Consider the following 19,315-nt stretch of genomic DNA (forward strand, 5'->3'; position numbering starts at 1 on the left):
AGGCTTCGAACCACCCACTTGGCAGAGTACCCCTTCTGGGGAGGAACCTCATCTAAATACATCAATATATCATTAGTGAACCTACCCACCCCAAAAACTCTTTTCCCCCACCACCATCCCCCAGCATCTTGTGGAGAGGCTGCCCATGCAGCCTGGCATCTCACTGGACCCCACCCAGGGTCTCCACAGGCACCCCCCGTGCTGACCATGTGAATTCACCTGCTCGCAACCACTTTTCAGCTGCCATTCTAGAAGGCCTATTCATCAGCAGTGATCATGCCACAAGTCCAGCAAGGAGAATACGGGAAGCAATACCTCCTGTAAACCAGCCGCCAGACCCCTTTAAAGTGACTGACCCTTCCCCACACGATGCCGGGGGATGGTGGGGGGGGGGGGGAAAGAGTTTTTGGGGTGGGTAGGTTCACTAATGATATTTTGATGTATTTAGATGAGGTTCCTCTCCAGAAGGGCCTGGAAATTCAGGACACATGATTTCATGGGTGAGAATTGCATTTCCTGATTCTCACCGTATTTTTCGCCTGTGTCACCATTCTCGCTGATGGTTTCTTAAAATACCCAATTTTTTTTTCAATTAAGGGGCAATTTAGCGTGCCAATCCACCTACGCTGCACATTTTTGGGTTGTGGGGGTGAGACCCAGGCAGACAAGGGGAAAATATGCAAACTCCACATGGACAGTGACCCGACGCCAGGATTGAACCCGGGTCCTCAAGCTGTGAGGCAGCAGTGCTAACCACTGTGCCATCCATGCAGTCCGTCTCGCTGCTGCTTAATGCGGGCTGAAATTTGCCCCCTACAACTTAAAACATCTAGGTTTACATCAGTATTCTACCACAATCAAGTGAAAAAGCAATCCAGGCAACTCTTGACAGCAATGGCTGATCTCAGCAATCTGACATCCACTTGAAACCTAATTTTGTCTGCAGTTGGACTTATAACATGGACATCAATATTAGATAAGTGATGGGAACAATATCTTAAACAACTGTTATCTGCTAAATTACATAGCACAGCCCGCTTGGAACACTTTCCCCTACTCTTTACAAGCAGATCCCAAAGTGCCTAAACTCTTAACTTCCACAATCTGGATCCAATGTCCAGATTAAAACTCCTGGGAAGCCAAATCTGGATTCAATCTTAAAACAGCAGCTGCACAAAACCAGAAGCCAACAGAATCCTTCCACCTAAGTTAGCTATTGAAAGGAAGGGTTGGAAATTAACAAGAAAATGTTTCACTTAAAATTACCCACCCTGTGCTGTACCATATCCCATTTACTTGAATATTGTACTAAATAATCCAAATAACAATGATCTTGTTGGGAATTTATACAACAAAAAATATGTCAACAATGAGCATTTTTTTTTGTCATAATCATCAATATTTGCACAAAATATCCCACCAATATAATCTATTTGAAAACTATTCCACACAAGTTCATACACAGTAACCAAAGTTTCGAACAAAGCCTTCAACTTTGCTGTATATTCAAGCTGGAGAATTATTTTCCTTTGATTTGATTTGATTTATTATTGTCACATGTATTAGTATACATTGAAAAGCGTTGTTTCCTGCATGCTATATACTCACAGCCGAGTGAGACACATCCAGGGTGGGAATTTGGAACTTGGTAATTTGGTGCAGTGAGGTAATCAGGAAAGGTAAGTGGTAAGTCTAATTCTGCTGTTTTTCAGTCAAAAGTGCAGTGTGTAGATTAGTGTCTGATTGGCTGAAGCTGCCCCCACCTTAATTGCTGAGAGGCAGTTATCTGTCAGTCACCTGAGGCCTGTTTAGGGGCTCAAAGGTGCACATTGTATTCTTCTCTTTGAAATTTAAGTAGTGTGAGTCACCCTGGTCAGCTGAAGTCTGTATAAAAGACAGACAGAAAGCGCACACAGTACGCTTTGCGCAGGTCAAAGAGACACAGCCTGAGTGAGACACATCCAATGTGGGAATTTGGAACTTGGTAATTTGGTGCAGTGAGGTAATCAGGAAAGGTAAGTGGTAAGTCTAATTCTGCTGTTTTTCAGTCAAAAGTGCGGTGTGTAGATGAGTGTCAGATTGGCTGAAGCTGCCCCCACCTTAATTGCTGAGAGGCAGTTATCTGTCAGTCACCTGAGGCCTGTTTAGGGGCACAAAGGTGCACATTGTATTCTTCTCTTTGAAATTTAAGTAGTGTGAGTCACCCTGGTCAGCTGAAGTCTGTATAAAAGACAGACAGAAAGCGCACACAGTACGCTTTGCGCAGGTCAAAGAGACACAGCCTGAGTGAGACACATCCAATGTGGGAATTTGGAACTTGGTAATTTGGTGCAGTGAGGTAATCAGGAAAGGTAAGTGGTAAGTCTAATTCTGCTGTTTTTCAGTCAAAAGTGCGGTGTGTAGATGAGTGTCAGATTGGCTGAAGCTGCCCCCACCCTAATTGCTGAGAGGCAGTTATCGGTCAGTCACCTGAGGCCTGTTTAGGGGCTCAAAGGTGCACATTGTATTCTTCTCTTTGAAGCTTAGGTAGTGTGAGTCACCCTGGTTAGCGGAGGTCTGTATAAAAGACAGACAGAAAGCGCACACAGTAAGCTTTCCGCAAGTCAAGGAGACACATCCAGAGTGGGAATTTAGAACTTGGTAATTTGGTGCAGTGAGGTAATTTGGTGCAGAGTGGGAGAAGGTGCTTTCCCCTCACCGTTTTGTTCTCGCTCTTTCTTCTGGCCTGTAACTTTTAATCTGCAGGGAGAGAACCAGAGAGCATCTGAGACCCTCGGAAGGTAAGTAAGTGATTTTTACTCATTTTTACTTTTATTACCTTTTCAAATTGTGTGTGTGTGTGTGTGTGTGTGTGGTGGGGGGGGGGGGGGGAAGACTGAAATGACATCACAGAAAAGCTGTGACCTGATTGGCTGGTTGGAAATCTACACTAAATTAAAAAAATTAAGCATTGGTAAACTAATTAAACATAATTGCTTAATTATAATTTAGAGGGGTATCTAAGCCAGAGATCAAAGAGTATTGTATTTAGCTTTCACATTTATAGTAGAAATCTAGTGCCAAGAAACATATAGTTAACAGTAACTTTCTTTTTAACTTTTAAATTTAATTTACTAATTAATTGACGCAATGTCAATTGGAGGGGTGCAGTGCTCTGACTGTGAGATGTGGCAGGTCCGGGAGGCTTCCAGCGTCCCAGATGGCTTCATCTGCAGAAAGTGCACCCAACTGGAGCTCCTCACAGATCGCATGGTTCGGTTGGAGCAGCAGTTGGATGCACTTAGGAGCATGCAGGTGGCGGAATGCATCATAGATAGCAGTTATATAAATGTGGTCACACCCAAGGTGCAGGCAGAGAAATGGGTGACCACCAGAAAGGGCAGGCAGTCAGTGCAGGAATCCCCTGTGGTTGTCCCCCTCTCAAACTGTTATACGCCTTTGGATACTGTCGGGGGGATAGCCTATCAGGGGAAAAAAGCAGCGGCCAGAGCAGTGGCACCACGGCTGGCTCTGATGTTCAGAGGGGGAGGTCAAAGCACAGAAGAGCAATAGTCATAGGGGACTCTATAGTCAGGGGCACAGATAGGCACTTCTGTGGACGTGAAAGAGACTCCAGGATGGTATGTTGACTCCCTGGTGTCAGGGTCCAGGATGTCTCCGAACGGGCATCCTGAAGGGGGAGGGCAAACAGGCAGAGGTCATTGTACATATTGGTACTAACGACATAGGTAGGAAGGGGCATGAGGTCCTGCAGTAGGAGTTCAGGGAGCTAGGCAAAAAGTTAAAAGACAGGACCTCTAGGGTTGTAATCTCGGGATTACTCCCTGCCAGTGTGGCTAGAAATAGGAAGATAGAGCAGCTAAACACGTGGCTAAACAGCTGGTAGGAGGGAGGGTTTCCGTTATCTGGACAACTGGGAGCTCTTCCGGGGCAGGTGTGACCTATATAAGGACGGGTTGCATCTAAACTGGAGAGGCATAAATATCCTGGCCGCGAGGTTTGCTAGTGTCACACGGGAGGGTTTAAACTAGTTTGTAGTATATATAAATAATTTGGAGGAAAACGTAACTGGTCTGATTAGTAAGTTTGCAGACGACACAAAGGTTGGTGGAATTGCGGATCGCGATGAGGACTGTCAGAGGATACAGCAGGATTTAGATTGTTTGGAGACTTGGGTGGAGAGATGGCAGATGGAGTTTAATCCGGACAAATGTGAGGTAATGCATTTTGGAAGTTCTAATACAGGTAGGGAATATACAGTGAATGGTAGAACCTCAAGAGTATTGAAAGTCAAAGAGATCTAGGAGTACAGGTCCACAGGTCACTGAAAGGGGCAACACAGGTGGAGAAGGTAGTCAAGAAGGCATATGGCATGCTTGCCTTCATTGGCCGGGGCATTGAGTATAAGAATTGGCAAGTCATGTTGCAGCTGTATAGAACCTTAGTTAGGCCACACATAGTGTTCAATTCTGGTCGCCACACTACCAGAAGGATGTGGAGGCTTTAGAGAGGGTGCAGAAGAGATTTACCAGAATGTTGCCTGGTAATGAAGGGCATTAGCTATGAGAAGCGGTTGAATAAACTCGGTTTGTTCTCACTGGAACGACGAAGGTTGAGGGGCGACCTGATAGAGGTCTACAAAATTATGAGGGGCATAGACAGAGTGGATAGTCAGAGGCTTTTCCCCGGGGTAGAGGGGTCAATTACTAGGGGTCATAGGTTTAAGGTGAGAGGGGCAAGGTTTAGAGTAGATGTACGAGGCAAGTTTTTTACGCAGAGGGTAGTGGGTGCCTGGAACTCGCTACCGGAGGAGGTGGTGGAAGCAGGGACGATAGTGACATTTAAGGGGCATCTTGACAAATACATGAATAGGATGGGAATAGAGGGATATGGACCCAGGAATTGTAGAAGATTGTAGTTTAGTCGGGCAGCATGGTCGGCACGGGCTTGGAGGGCCGAAGGGCCTGTTCCTGTGCTGTACATTTCTTTGTTCCTTTGTTCTTTGATTTTGGAGAGTAGTCCATGGTGAGTCTGATGGTTGGATGGAACTTATTGATGTCATCGTGTAGTCGTTTCAGTGATTCTTCGCCGTGGGTCCAAAGGAAAAAAATGTCATTGATGTATCTGGTATATAACGTCGGTTGAAGGTGCTGTCCTATGCGGTGAGTTGGTCTTGTTCAAACTTGTGCATGAAGATGTTGGCTTATTGGGGTGCGAATTTGGTCCCCATGGCTGTTCCGTGTGTCTGGATGAAGAACTTGCTGTCGAAGGTGAAGACGTTGTGATCCAGAATGAAGCGAATGAGTTGCAGAATTGCGTCTGGAGATTGGCAGTTGTCGGTGTTGAGTACTGAGGCTGTTGCAGCAACGCCGTCATCATGGGGGATGCTGGTATAGAGTGCCGAGACGTCCATTGTGACGAGGAATGTTCCTGGTTCAACTGGTCCATGGGTGCTGAGTTTCTGTAGGAAGTCCGTCGTGTCGCGACAGAAGCTGGGCGTACCTTGTACGATGGGTTTCAAGATGCCCTCGATGTAGCCAGAGAGGTTCTCACACAGGGTCCCATTGCCTGAAACGATAGGACGGCCTGGTGTGTTGGCCTTGTGTATTTTCGGGAGGCAGTAGAGATCTCCAATGCGGGGAGTACGTGGGATGAGAGCACATAGGGTGCTCTGAAGATCCGGATCCAAGGGCTTGATCAGTCTGTTAAGTTGGCGGATGTGTTCCTTGGTCGGATCTGCGGGTAACTGTCTGTAGTGTTCTTGGTTGTTCAGTTGTCGGTATACTTCTTTGCAGTAGTCCATTCTGTTCAGTATGACAGTGGCCCCTCCTTTGACTACTGGTTTGATGACGATGCTGCGGTTGGTCTTGAGAGCGCGGATGGCATTGCGTTGTGCTTGGGTGACGTTCGGGGCTGTCTTGTGAATGCGACTGATGAATCTGGCATTGACGCGACTCCTGACGGCTTGAGCATACATGTCGAGTCTAGGGCAGCGGCCTTCCGGAGGGGTCCAATTCGACTCTCTCCTCTTCGGTTGCCGCACCGCAGATCTCTCGGTCTGCTGTTCCGGTTCATTGGTAGTCTGCTTGGGTTCGCTGTTGGCCTCTTGGGTCTGTGGAAGAATTCCCGGAGCCTCATCGCCTGATGATTTCCTCCGTTTCTGCCGCGAGACTGATGTGGTCCATTTTGGTGGTGGTGCAGAAATTGAGCCCTCTGCTGAGGACTTCGATTTCATCTGGTTGAAGGGTGTAGTCTGACAAGCTGACAATAGATTTCCCTGTATTGTTTTCTACTGTGGTACTGGGGGTGGCTTGGTTGCTGCTGGTGGTGATACCGAGTTTCTCAAGCTTCCTGTTCTTGGTGTGCATATAGGTGGCATAGTATTGTTGTCTCATCTGTTTGGCGGTGTTCCGCAGCTGGGATTCATGTCGCATTACATTCCTCCCCCACCATCTGGCCTGCGAAATCCTACCAACTGTCCTGGCTTGACACAATTCACACCTCTTTAACCTGGGGTTACCCTCATCTCTGGATCTGTAAAGATTTAATCACCTGCTAATGCTCGTATTCCAAGCATTGTCTGGCATCATTGAATCTGTCAATATATATGTTTCTGGAACATAACTCTTCATTCACCTGAGGAAGGAGCAGCGCTCCGAAAGCTAGTGACATCGAAACAAACCTGTTGGACTTTAACCTGGTGTTGTAAGACTTCTTACTGTACTTTTCTTTGTTCAATGCATACCGTACATAGGGAAGGAAGGAGTGACTACAGAATGTAATGTTACAGTCATAACTAGGATGTAGAGAAAAGATCAACTTAATACAAGGTAGGTCCATTCAAAAGTCTGATAGCAGCTGGGAAGCTGTTCTTGAGTCGGTTGATATGTGACCTCAAACATTTGTATCTTTTTCCTGACGGGAGAAGGTGGAAGAAAGTAGGTAGAAGAAAGTATGTCTGGGTGCGTGGCGTCCTTAATTATGCTGGTAGGGGCCGGCTGTGGCAAAGGAATTGAAGGGCTTTATGGCACAGGTGGGGGATACAGACCCATGGAAGTTTATACGGCCGAGGGCGAAGGAGTTTTCTTTTTTTCTCATGTCCATAAGGTTTACTCTCGTATTGACTTTTTTGTTCGGAGCAGGGCGCTAATACCGAGGGTGTTGGGGATGGAATACTCGGCAATTGTAGTCTCAGATCATGCCCCGCATTGGGTGGATTTGCGGGTTGGCGAGGAGAGAGGGCAACGTCTGTTATGGAGATTGGATCTGGGGTTGCTAGCAGATGAACGGTCTGTGGGCGGGTGAATATGTCCATTCAGAGCCCCAATTGAGATGGAAGTTATCAAGGGGCTGGAGCGCATGCAGTCGGGCAAAGCTCCGGGGCTGGACGGCTACCCGGTGGAATTTTATAAGAAGTTCTCAGGGATATGGAGCCCACTGCTGGTGAGGACATTTAACGAGGCTAGAGAGAAGGGAATCCACCCCCCGACAATGTTGCAGGCCTCGATTTCACTTATTCTTAAACGGGAGAAGGACCCTGAGCAGTGTGGGTCATATAGGCCTATCTCGCTTTTGAATGTAGATGCCAAGTTGTTGGCTAAGATATTGGCCACAAGGATAGAAGACTGTGTTCCGGGGGTGATAGGGATTTGTTAAGGGCAGGCAGCTCAAGGCCAACATGCGGAGGCTTCTAAATGTTATTATGATGCCCTCAGAGAGAGGAGAGGCGGAGGTGGTGGTAGCGATGGACGCGGAGAAGGCCTTTGATCGGGTGGAGTGCGAGTACCTGTGGGAGGCGCTGGGAAGATTTGGGTTTGGTGAGGGCTTTATTGGCAGGGTGCGGTTGCTCTACCAGGCGCCTGTATCGAGCGTACGTATGAACCGGCTGGGGTCGGGGTATTTCAAATACATTGAGGGACAAGGTAAGGGTACCGCCTCTCCCGGTTATTGTTTGTTCTAGCTATAGAGCCACTGGCCCTGGCGCTAAGAGATTCGAGGACCTGGCAGGGGCTGGTCCGGGGTTGGGGGGGGGGGGGGGGGGAGCATCAGGTCTCGCTCTTTGTGGACGATTTGCTTTTGTACATTTCGAACCCACTGGAGGGGATGGGAGAGGTCATGCGGATCTTGGGGGAATTTGGCAGTTTTTCGAGGTATAAATTGAACACGGTGAAGAGCGAAATGTTTGTGATTCAGGCTGGAGAACAGGAGGAAAGACTGGGAAAGCTGCTGCTTAGAATGGTAGGGAAGAAGTTTCGCTATCTGGGAATCCAGGTGGCTCGGAAATGGGAGGTACTGCATAAGCTTAATCTATCCCGGTTGGTAGAGCAAATGGAAGGGGACTTTAAGAGATGAGACATGCTCCCCCGTTGTCACTGGCAGGGATGGTTCAGACCATGAAAATGACGGTCCTCCCCAGATTTCTGTTTGTCTTTCAGTGCCTCCCCATCTTCATCCCCAAGGCCTTTTTCAAGCGGGTGAACAAGATCATCTCAGGCTTTGTATGGGCGAATAAAACCACGCGGATGAAGAGAATGTGGCTGGAGCGTAGTCGGGGGGAGGGTGGGTTGGCGCTGCCGAACTTCTGGAACTACTACTGGCCGGCTAACATTGCCATGATTCGGCAGTGGGTAATGGGGGAGGGGTCGGCATGGGAGCGGTTGGAGGCGGCGTCTTGTAAAGGCACCAGTCTGGTGGCATGGGTAGTGGTACTGGCGGCTCTGAGGATCTGGGGGCAATGGAGGAGGCATAAGAAGGTGGAAGGTCGGTCTGGACCCGATTTGCAACAACCACAGGTTTGCACCGGGCAGGCTGGACGGCGGGTTCCAGAGCTGGTAGAGGGCAGGAATTAGAAAGATGGGGGATCTATTTATAGACGGGAGCTTTCCCAGCTTGAAGGCGCTGGAGGATAAATTTAAACTGCCGCCAGGGAATCTTTTGCAAGTGCGAGATTTCCTGAGAAAACAGGCGCCGGCCTTTCCGCTGCTGCCGCCACGGGGGATACAGGATAGAGTAGTCCGGTACCTGGGTGGGGGAGGGGAAAGTGTCGGATATCTACCAGGAGCTGTTGGAGACGGAGGAAATCCCGGTGGAGGAGCTTATGGGCAAGTGGGAGGACGAGCTAGGTGGGGAGTTAGAAGCAGGTCTATGGGCGGACACCCTAAGCAGGGTCAATTCCTCCTCTTCATGTGCCAGGCTTAGCCTAATACAATTTAAGTGGTCCACCGGGCACATATGATGGCGGCGAGGTTGACCAAGTTTTTCGGGGTAGAAGACAGGGGGAACCCCAGCAAATTATGTCCACATGTTCTGGGCTTGGCCGAAGCTCAGAGGGTTTTGGCAGGGGTTTGCGAAGGTAATGTCCACGGTGCTAGGAACTCGGGTGGTGCCAAGTCCAGAGGTAGCGATCTTTGGAGTGTCAGAAGATCCGGAAGTTCAGGGAGTGAAAGAGGCCGATGTCCTGGCCTTTGCCTCCCTGGTAGCCCGGAGACGGATCTTATTAATGTGGAGGGACACGAAGCCCCCCCGAGTGTCGAGACCTGGGTTAGTGACATGGCTGGGTTTCTCAGTCTTGAGAAAATAAAGTTTGCCTTAAGAGGGTCAATGTTGGGGTTCTCTCGGAGGTGGCAGCCATTCGTCGATTTTCTCGGGGAAAATTAAAATGTCAGAAGCAGTATTCCAAAGGGTTGGGGGGGGGGGGGGGGGCGTGGATAGGTGTTAGATGGTTGTGGTGTGTAAAGATTGGGTCGGGTAGGGAAATTTTTATTTTACCATGTCAATATCATTGTTATTGTTTCTGTTATTGTTCTAAAAATTTGGAAACACTTTAATAAAAGTATATTTTTTAAAAAATTATGTTGGTTGCCTTTCCGAGGCAGCGGGAATTATAGACTGAGTCAATAGATGGGAGGCTGGTTTGCGTGATGGACTGGGCTACATTCACGACCTTTTGTAGTTTCCTGTGGCCTTGGGCAGAGCAGGAACCATACCAAGCTGTGATACAATCAGAAAGAATGCTTCCCGTAACAGCCTTCCCGAACAGGCGCTGGAATATGGCGACTAGGGGCTTTTCACAGTAACTTCATTTGAAGCCTATTTGTGACAATAAGCGATTTTCATTTCATTTCATTTCATTTCAACCTGGAAGCTACAGTGCAACTTTATTCTATGTTAAAGGGACATGCGCCCAGGATCCCATATGTTTATTAACTGCTTTGGTGACGAGTCTTCCCACCTTCAAATATTTGTACACAAATGCCTCATTTAAAATTACACCTGTTAGTATGTGTTGGCTCTCCCCTTCTAAGAAAGTGGATCACCTCATACTTTTCAATGTTGAAATTCACCCGCCATGTCTATAGCTATTTCATCTGCCTGTTTATACCTTCATGTGGTAAACCACTGTAGTATATATGTGTATTGTGGTAAACGGCTACTGTATTACATGTAATGTGGTAAACCACTGCCCGATGGCTCCGCCTCCCCTCGGGCTCGGTATAAAGGTAGCTAGCTTGTCTCCGCCTCTGACCCAGTTCAGGATCAGAGGCCAGGAGGCTTTCCGTTTAGTTTATTAAAGCCTCAGTTACGTTCACTACTCGTCTTGTGGCACATCAATTTAAGAAACTAAACTTCTAAGATGAATTCATAGCTCAAGCCTGATCGCCTGGAGCTGGACCCACAGGCAGCTGCAACATTCGAGCACTGGCTAAGCTGCTTCGAGGCGTACCTCGGATCTTCCCCCGAAGACTTCACCGACCTCCAAAAGCAGCAGATCCTCAACGCACGGTTGAGCCCGCAAGTTTTCCTTCTCATCAGGGACGCCCCCTTGTATACGGAGGCGATAATGTTACTGAAGGGACAATATGTAAAGTTTGTAAACGAGGTGTATGCTCGGCACCTTCTTGCCACGTGGCAACAAAGCTCTGGGGAATCACTAGCCGAATTCCTGTGTGCCTTGCGGGTACTCGGCCGGAACTGTGCTTGCCAGGTGGTATCGGCTATCCAACACGCAGAGCTGTTGATCAGGGCCGCCTATGTCGCAGGCATGAAATCGAACTACATCCGCCAGCGATTGCTAGAAGGGGGTACACTAGGCCTCCCAGAGACAGTGCAGCTCTCAAACCCGCTGGAGGTGGCCTTCCAGAACATGGAGGCCTACACCTCCGACCGCGCGCGGCACCCTCGTGGACCTCGTGGGCGCCGCCATCATCCAACTCGAGTGCGGTGCAAGCCTGTGCTGCGCAGCAGCCTGCCAACGCCGGAAGCCTGAAGTGCTACTTTTGCGGCCAGGGTAAGCACCCCAGACAACACTGCCCTGCACGGAACGCGACTTGCAGTGGGAGGAAGGGACACTTTGCGAAAGCCTGCCAGGTCCGATTTCTCCCTAAATCTCCTCGGCCCAGCAGCGCAGCCGGCTGCCTGTCGGGGCTGCCCCCAGCTGCCCCGCCACCCGCCATGTGCGACCCGTGGGCACCGCCATCTTCGATTCCATCCGCCCGCCCGCCACGCGCAACCCATGGCGGCCGTCATCTTGTACTCCACTCGCGACCCATGGGGGCCGCCATCTCCGATGCCACCCGCCAGGCACGACCCATGGGGGCTGCCATCTTGGGACCATTCCGCAGCCTCCCGGGAGCTCTACTCACCCGGTCGTACACTGGCCGCCACTACCTTCGACCGGCCTACCCATCACCTTCCGAAGCTCGCCTCCATCACGCTCGACCAGTCCCGGCCTCATCACCTCACAAAATCTACGATGACCTTCCGGATCAACGGGCACAAGACGGCCTGTCTTTTCGACTCCGGGAGCACAGACAGCGTCATACACCCAGATACGGTAAGGCGCTGCTCCCTCCCAATTTTACCCGTGACCCAGAAAATCTCCCTGGCTTCCGGATCACATTCAGTAGAACGTGACCCTTACTGTACAAGTCGTAGAGTACACCAAACTTTAAACTCTACGTCCTTCGCCATCTCTGCGCTGCCCTATTGCTGGGGCTCGACTTCCAGTGCCACCTCCAAAGCCTTACTTTAAAGTTCGGTGGACCCCTGCTCCCCCTCACCGTCTTTAGCCTCGCGACCCTTAAGGTCGCCCCACCCTCGCTCTTCGCTAACCTCACCCCGGACTGTAAGCCTGTCGCTACTAGGAGCAGACGATACAGTGCCCGGGACAGGGCCTTTATCAGGTCGGAGGTCCAGCGACTCCTACGAGAGGGGATCATTGAGGCTAGTACCAGCCCCTTGGGAGCCCAAGTGGTGGTCGTCAAGACTGGGGAGAAGCACCGGATGGTCATCGACTACAGTCAGACCATCAACCGATGCGTACCCCCTCCCCCGCATATCTGACATGGTCAACCAGATTGCGCAGTATTGAGTCTTCTCCAGAGCTGACTTGAAGTCTGCGTACCACTAGCTCCCTATCCGCCCGGAGGACTGCCAATACACTGCCTTCGAGGCAGATGGCCGCCTCTACCACTTCCTCGGGGTTCCCTTCGGCGTCACCAATGGGGTCTCGGTCTTCCAACGAGAAATGGACCGAATGGTTGACCAGTACGGGCTGCATGCCACGTTCCCGTACTTAGATAATGTCACCATCTGCGGCCATGACCAGCAGGGCCATGACGAAAACCTCCGGCACTTCCTCCACACCGCTAAACTCCTGAACCTCACCTACAATAAGGAAGAATGCGTTTTCCGCACAACCCGCCTAGCCATCCTTGGCTAACGGAGTCCTCGGGCCCGACCCCGACCACATGTGCCCCCTCCTGGAACTCCGCCTCCCCCACTGCCGCAAGGCCCTGAAGAGATGCCTGGGGTTCTTCTCTTACTATGACCAGTGAGTCCCCAATTATGCGGACAAGGCCCGTCCACTTATTAAATCCACCATTTTTCCCCTGAAGGCTGAGGCCCGTCTGGCCTTTAACTGCATCAAGGCAGATATTGCCAAAGCCATGATGCACACTGTGGACGAGTCCATTCCGTTCCAGGTGGAGAGCGATGCGTCGGATTTGCTCGGGCCGCTACCCTCAACCAGGTGGGAAGGCCCGTGGCTTTCTTCTCCCGTACCCTCCATGCCTCCGAAATTCGACACTCCTCCGTTGAAAAGGAAGCCCAAGCCATTGTAGAAGCTGTGCAACATTGGAGGCATCATCTGGCCGGCCGGCAATTCACTCTCCTCACTGACCAACGGTCGGTTGCCTTCATGTTTAACAATACACAGCGGGGCAAAATCGAGAACGACAAGATTCTGAGGTGGAGGATCGAGCTCTCCACCTACAAATACGGTATCTTGTATCGACCTGGGAAGCTCAATGATCCCCCAGATGCCCTATCTCGCGGTAGATGTGCCAGCGCACAGGTAGACCGACTCCGGGCCCTCCACAATGACCTCTGTCACCAGGGGGTCACCTGTTTTTTTCACTTTATCAAGGCTCGCAACCTGCCTTACTCCATCCAGGAGGTCAGGACCGTGACCAGGGACTGCCAGGTCTGCGCGGAGTGCAAACCGCACTTCTATCGGCCAGACAGGGCGCACCTGGTAAAGGCCTCTCGCCCCTTTGAGCGCCTCAGCATCGACTTCAAAAGGCCCCTCCCCTCCACTGGCCATAACGTGTATTTCCTCAACATTGTTGACGAATACTCAAGAATCCCCTTTGCCATCCCATGCCCTGACATGACCTCTGCCACCATCATCAAGGCCCTACACAGTCTTTTCACCTTGTTCGGGTTCCCCACCTACATCCATAGCGATCGGGGTTCCTCCTTCATGAGCGACGAGTTGCGTTAGTTCCTGCTTAGCTAGTGCATCGCCTCCAGCAGGATGACCAGCTACAACCCCCGGGGCAACGGAAGGTGGAGAAGGAGAATGCGTCGGTCTGGAAGGCAGTCTTCCTGGTCCTATGGTCTAGACGTCTCCCAGTCTCCCGCTGGCAGGAGGTCCTCCCCGATGTGCTCCACTCCATCCGGTCGCTCCTGTGCACTGCCACCAACGAGACCCCTCACGAACATATGTTTGCCTTCACCAGGAAGTCCACCTCCGGGGTCTCGCTCCCATCCTGGCTGACAGTCCCAGGGCCCGTCCTTATCCGGAAGCATGCGAGGAGCCATAAATCAGATCCCCTCGTTGAGAAGGTCCTGCTCCTCCATGCCAATCCACAATTTGCCTACGTGGCACATCATGGCGGGCGACAGGACACAGTCTCCCTCCGGGATTTGGCACCTGCAGGTTCCCCAGCGACCATCACCACCACCCCCGACCCTACACCGTCTCCCTCCACCTCTACCCAGCTACTTCAAGACCTGGCACCCGCAGGCCCACCGGCGACCATCACCACCACTCCCGCCCATATACCCCCCCCCCCACCCCCCCTCCACTGACTCAACTATTGGGTAAAGAAGAGGACAACATGCTCCCGGAGGCGCAGGTATCGACACTGGTGCTCACACCACAGCCGGGACTGAGACGATCACCGCGGAAGGTCAAGGCCCCCGACAGATTTGATCTTTAAGTCCACTTCACCCCCGCTGGACTCTTTTTTTTAAACAGGGGGGTGAATGTGGTGAACCACTTTAGTATATAATATGTGTGTTGTGGTAAACGGCTACTGTATTACATGTAATGTGGTAAACCACTGCCCGATGGCTCCGCCTCCCCTCGGGCTCGGTATAAAGGTAGCTTGTCTCCGCCTCTGACCCAGTTCAGGATCAGAGGCCAGGAGGCTTTCCGTTTAGTTTATTAAAGCCTCAGTTACATTCACTACTCGCCTTGTGTTCATTGATGGCACATCACTTCATGAAATCTATTACATCTCCTTCATGTTTACTACGCTGAAAAGTTTTGTGTCATCTGCAAAGTTGTGCCTTGTATCCTCTGAGACCAAGTCATTAATGTATATCAAAACAGCACTGGATCTAGTTCTGAATTTTGGGCTAATCCGCCGTCACCTCTTTCTTGTCTGAAAAGCAGCCATTCACCACAGCTTTGCTTTCTGTCCCGGAGCCAATTTTGTATTCACGCTGCTACTGCCCCTTTAATCCCATGTGCTTCAATTTTGCTAACAAGCCTCATCTGTGGAACTCCATCAAACATATTTTGAAAGTCCAGAAACACATTGATATGATCCTGGACCAGATTCCCCAAAATGCTGGGACGATCTGGTTAGGAACTAGTAACTTTTGATTACTAAGAGGATAAAGCCACAGGATTCCAGTTTTAAACAAACCAAAATAAACTTTACAAAGTCAGAAAAGTGAAACAATTTAAATTATCTATCTTATACACTAACATTCATAATTAATTTGAGGTACATGTGAATTAACGGGCAAACTGTGGTCGAACACAATACACGATAAATAGCAGGTGCGATGAAGGTGAATGCTACACATTTCTCAGCAACCCACCAGACATCAGTGTTCATTGTGAGCATCACAATCTCACCAAAACACTGTCTCCCTTATGAGAGATTTTCAGTCTTCGCCTTCAAAGATCTAGCCTCTGAATTCCCTCCTGAAGTCACTATGGGCGCGATTCTCTTGCCGCATTGCACTCAAGCGAGAGCACAATGCGGCCAGAGAATCTTGGGAGAGGCCTCCAGTGGACCACCCTCCATCCTCTGTGCCTCGTGGGATTCACCAAAGTCCTGCGAGACATCGGAGTCAGAACTCCACCCAAAAAGGACGGGACTAAACAGCGCTCGCGGAAGTAGGTTGTAACCTACTTACGACCTACCTGCCTGTGAGCTCTGTTGATTCTCTGGCCTTCCCAGGGAGGCTGCAGCCAAGCGCCAATCCGTGCTGGTGCACACAAACGTGGAATGGGTGGAACGGCACCCAGGGGGGTCTCCTGGGCCATCGGAGACTCCTGGTTGGTCAGGGTGGCTCCCTGACCCTCACCCTGAAATGCTGGCACCTTGGCACTATCACCCTGGCACTGCCAAGGTGCATGGGTGGCACTGCAAAGCCAGAAGGTGCACTGCTTGGGTGCCAGTGCAAGAGTGCCCAGGTGCCAGGGTGGTACTGCCAAGGGCCAGGGGAGTGCAGGAAGGCAAGTAGGGGCCTCTGGAAGGTAGGGGGAGGGGGGGGGGGGTGATGGTTGGGGGTCCTGGAAGGGAGGGGGTGCTGTAAGTGGGCGTGGGCAGGCTCAAAGAGGGGGACCCCCAGGGACCCCATAGTGGGATATCCTCACATGGGGGTGTGGGGTAGTCCCCATCTGTGTGGAGGGAGACATTTCCCATGGGTGGGGGATGTGGGGGATCCACATGTTAACTTAGAGATCGGGACACCCGTTCAAAATGACAGCCCGATCTCCGAGTTTAGCTCCCCAGTGCTAAAAGAAATTCTGAGTGTGGGCTAAACCGGTGAGAAACTCCCCAGGGCCCGAAAAAATTACTAAGTGTCATTGAATAACGGTGGGGAACTCGCTGACAGAGCTGGCGGGAAACTCCCTGAAAAACCCACCACAAATGAACATCAAAATTGTTCTGGAGAATTGCGCCCACTATCTCTTGGATTGCCTCATGGGCTACTCACCTCACAGGATATTAATTCCATCTCCTGAGACTACATATGTATATCTCTGCATTCCCAAGTCTTCACTACAGCATCAATTCGCAGACACAACTTCAGTTCTTCAACCACACCGAGCAGAACACCACTACTCCAAAGGGTTACACTTCCTCAGGATGGAATCACCAACCTTCGAGCTCTCCAGAGCTTCTCCCCAGCCCTCACTACTTGAAGCCTGTCAACTGTAACACTTTTGCTACTCAGAGCCTCTTTCTTTGTTCCTCTCACCAGTGATTTCTCCCCCTGATGGTTTCTACTGATGGTTAGAAATGGCATTCCACTCCTGGGTCCAGTGATGGGGGTTTTTATGATGTTTTTTCCACACATAGGCACACTGGGCACTTGTTACTGAGCAAAGATTTCACAACGATGAATTGCATGTGCGTAGCCCACTCCCCAATTTGCATGTGAAGAAACTCCCAGGGCATGTTGGGACTTGTAGCGCTTGACCTCCACTCAGAAATCAGGCAAGTTCCTATTTCTTGACAACATCAACTGTCTATTACCCCATTGAAAAACTCAATCAAATTAGTCAAGTGGAACCTGACCAGTCTGCTGGAGGAAATTAAAAAGGACCTATAGAGATGGGATGCACTCTGTAGAAGCCAGGTATTTCAAATACAACTAGTATAGGTAAAAGATAGCTGTTTTAGTACTCATTTTTAAAAAATGAGAATTTCAGCACACATAAATTCAGGACTTCAATATGATACATGAAACAGCATAAAATTCCATGATAAGATTATAGCAGCACAGTTGCAAGACAATTTGACACTGCTTGTGCTAATTGTCAAGGCCAAGGACCGAGTTCCATGGCAACTAGGTGGTAAGAATCCAATGCAGTTTGTAAGAGCATTGAATCATATATATATTCTCGATATGAAGTCTCAATTGTTACATTAGCCAAGCCAGCTAAAAGATTAGCAAAATATCACATTCCATAACATGTAGACATGAAACAATTAAAAAGCTGATGTTGCACATTGAAGATGGACGGCTTGCCATCAAATCAAATGTTTTTGAGTCTAACCCAAACCAATTAGGATTATATTGGGGTGTAATTAGACGACTTAAGACAGATATGAAAGTGTATAACTGAAAAGTTTCTCCCCGCCATTACAGTGTATTGTCTTTGGGGGTGTGTTGTGCGAAGATGTCTTTGTGTTGTCTTTCTGTTAGTTTAGTCAGTTTTGTCCTTTATAGTCTCCATTTTAGAGATGTCTTTTGGGGGTTCTGTCAGCCTGTCAGTCTACCAGTCTGTGTCAGTGATGTTAGTCCACTTTTGACTTTGAGTTTGAGTTTAGCTGAAGATTAGCTTTCTCTCTCTCTTCATGTTTCATTGCCAGACTTTGACCTTTTAAAAGTTACTTTCGAGCTGTCTGCCTAAGCAAAGAAAGATAATGTCTGTAATTCTCTGAAAGCTTCGAATTGTCTACGAATTGCCTTTTAAATGACTTTCAAATTGTAATCAAGCGACTACAAATAAAACAATTCTTTTTGGCACCCGAGAAGTTTATACTGCAAATTTCTGCTGAGTTCCAGTATTCGCAAAGTGCTACTGATAACCGAATAGCAGAGATTATATAAATTCCTTCAACTATACACAGTCGAATAATACAAGGAATCGAACAACTTGACATAGTCTAGAAATATTACAAATCTTACAACTTGTCGTATTGCGCCAGGACTTGATTCATCAACTAAGCTTCCCCCAAACTTGGTGTAGTTCGACAGGTTAAGATCCCCATAAATTAAAGATTCCTATACACTCCCGCTCTCCATGGCGGGGAGAGTGCAGACGATCAAAATGAATGCACTGCCGAGGTTCCTCCCTGTTCAGATCCATACCGATCTTCGTCCCCAAGGCCTTCTCCATAACATAGACAAAATGATCATGGCATTTGTGTGGGGTGTTAGAACCCTGTTCGAGGCCAATAATGACTAGGGAAAGACGGGGAGAGCAGACAAGAACGCCTACAATGAGGAGGTACAAAGGGGGAAGGGAGGAGGAGATGAGGTGGGAACCCAAGGGAGCCATAGCGAGAACCATGGGGGGGAAGGGGGAGGGGCGTCAAAAACAAAAGCCCACAGAAAAGAGGAGCGGAGCACAGCAGTAGGATACCCAGGGTGGAAGAGGGGGCTACCAACGAGGGGACAGAAGTATGTATGTGAATAAGAAATATACCAGGTACACCATTCGTTAAAAGTATCATTCTGTAAAATTGAAAAACGTCAATAAAAACATTTTTAAGAAATAAAAAATAAATTTGTCAAGCGTGCCCTTAATACATTCATTTTGGCTCTCCTATCTCATTTCATGCATCTGCAAATAGCTGTTAATTTTCTCATAGATAATTATTTCTAAAAACTTCCCATCCACAATGTTAAATGGAATACCAGGTTAATCTTTCACCACATTTCAGAACAAGGGTGTAACATTTTTAATCCTCCAGTTCTCTGACACAAACTTTCTAGTACTGCCAGACTTTCTAGGACCTTCTCTTTATCTTTTTTAAAATCTCAGCCAGTATCTGACAACCTCCTTTTTTAACCATAGCTTTTGCAAAGTGCTCTTCCTTGGTAAACACAGATGCAAAATACTCATTTATTACCTCTTCTATGCTTTCTGCTTCTATCAATACATCAATTTTGTTCTGAATGGGGTCCACCGCTCCCCTTCACTGTTAACATGCCGATGGAAGACCTTCGCATTTCCTTTTGGCCCCCTTGTGCATTCCCGGTTACTGGTGGAGTA

The 19,315-nt window shown here is 49.2% G+C and overlaps 1 protein-coding gene across 2 annotated transcripts in view; it reads right to left on the reverse strand.

Moving 5' to 3' along the window:
• LOC140398093 (regulator of microtubule dynamics protein 3-like) overlaps positions 1–19,315 on the reverse strand; it is a 583,369-nt gene that overhangs the window by 538,004 nt on the left and 26,050 nt on the right. The gene's annotated exons all lie outside the window — the stretch shown is intronic.

Source organism: Scyliorhinus torazame, chromosome 2 (assembly GCF_047496885.1).
Source record: "Scyliorhinus torazame isolate Kashiwa2021f chromosome 2, sScyTor2.1, whole genome shotgun sequence".
Lineage (NCBI taxonomy): Eukaryota > Metazoa > Chordata > Chondrichthyes > Carcharhiniformes > Scyliorhinidae > Scyliorhinus > Scyliorhinus torazame.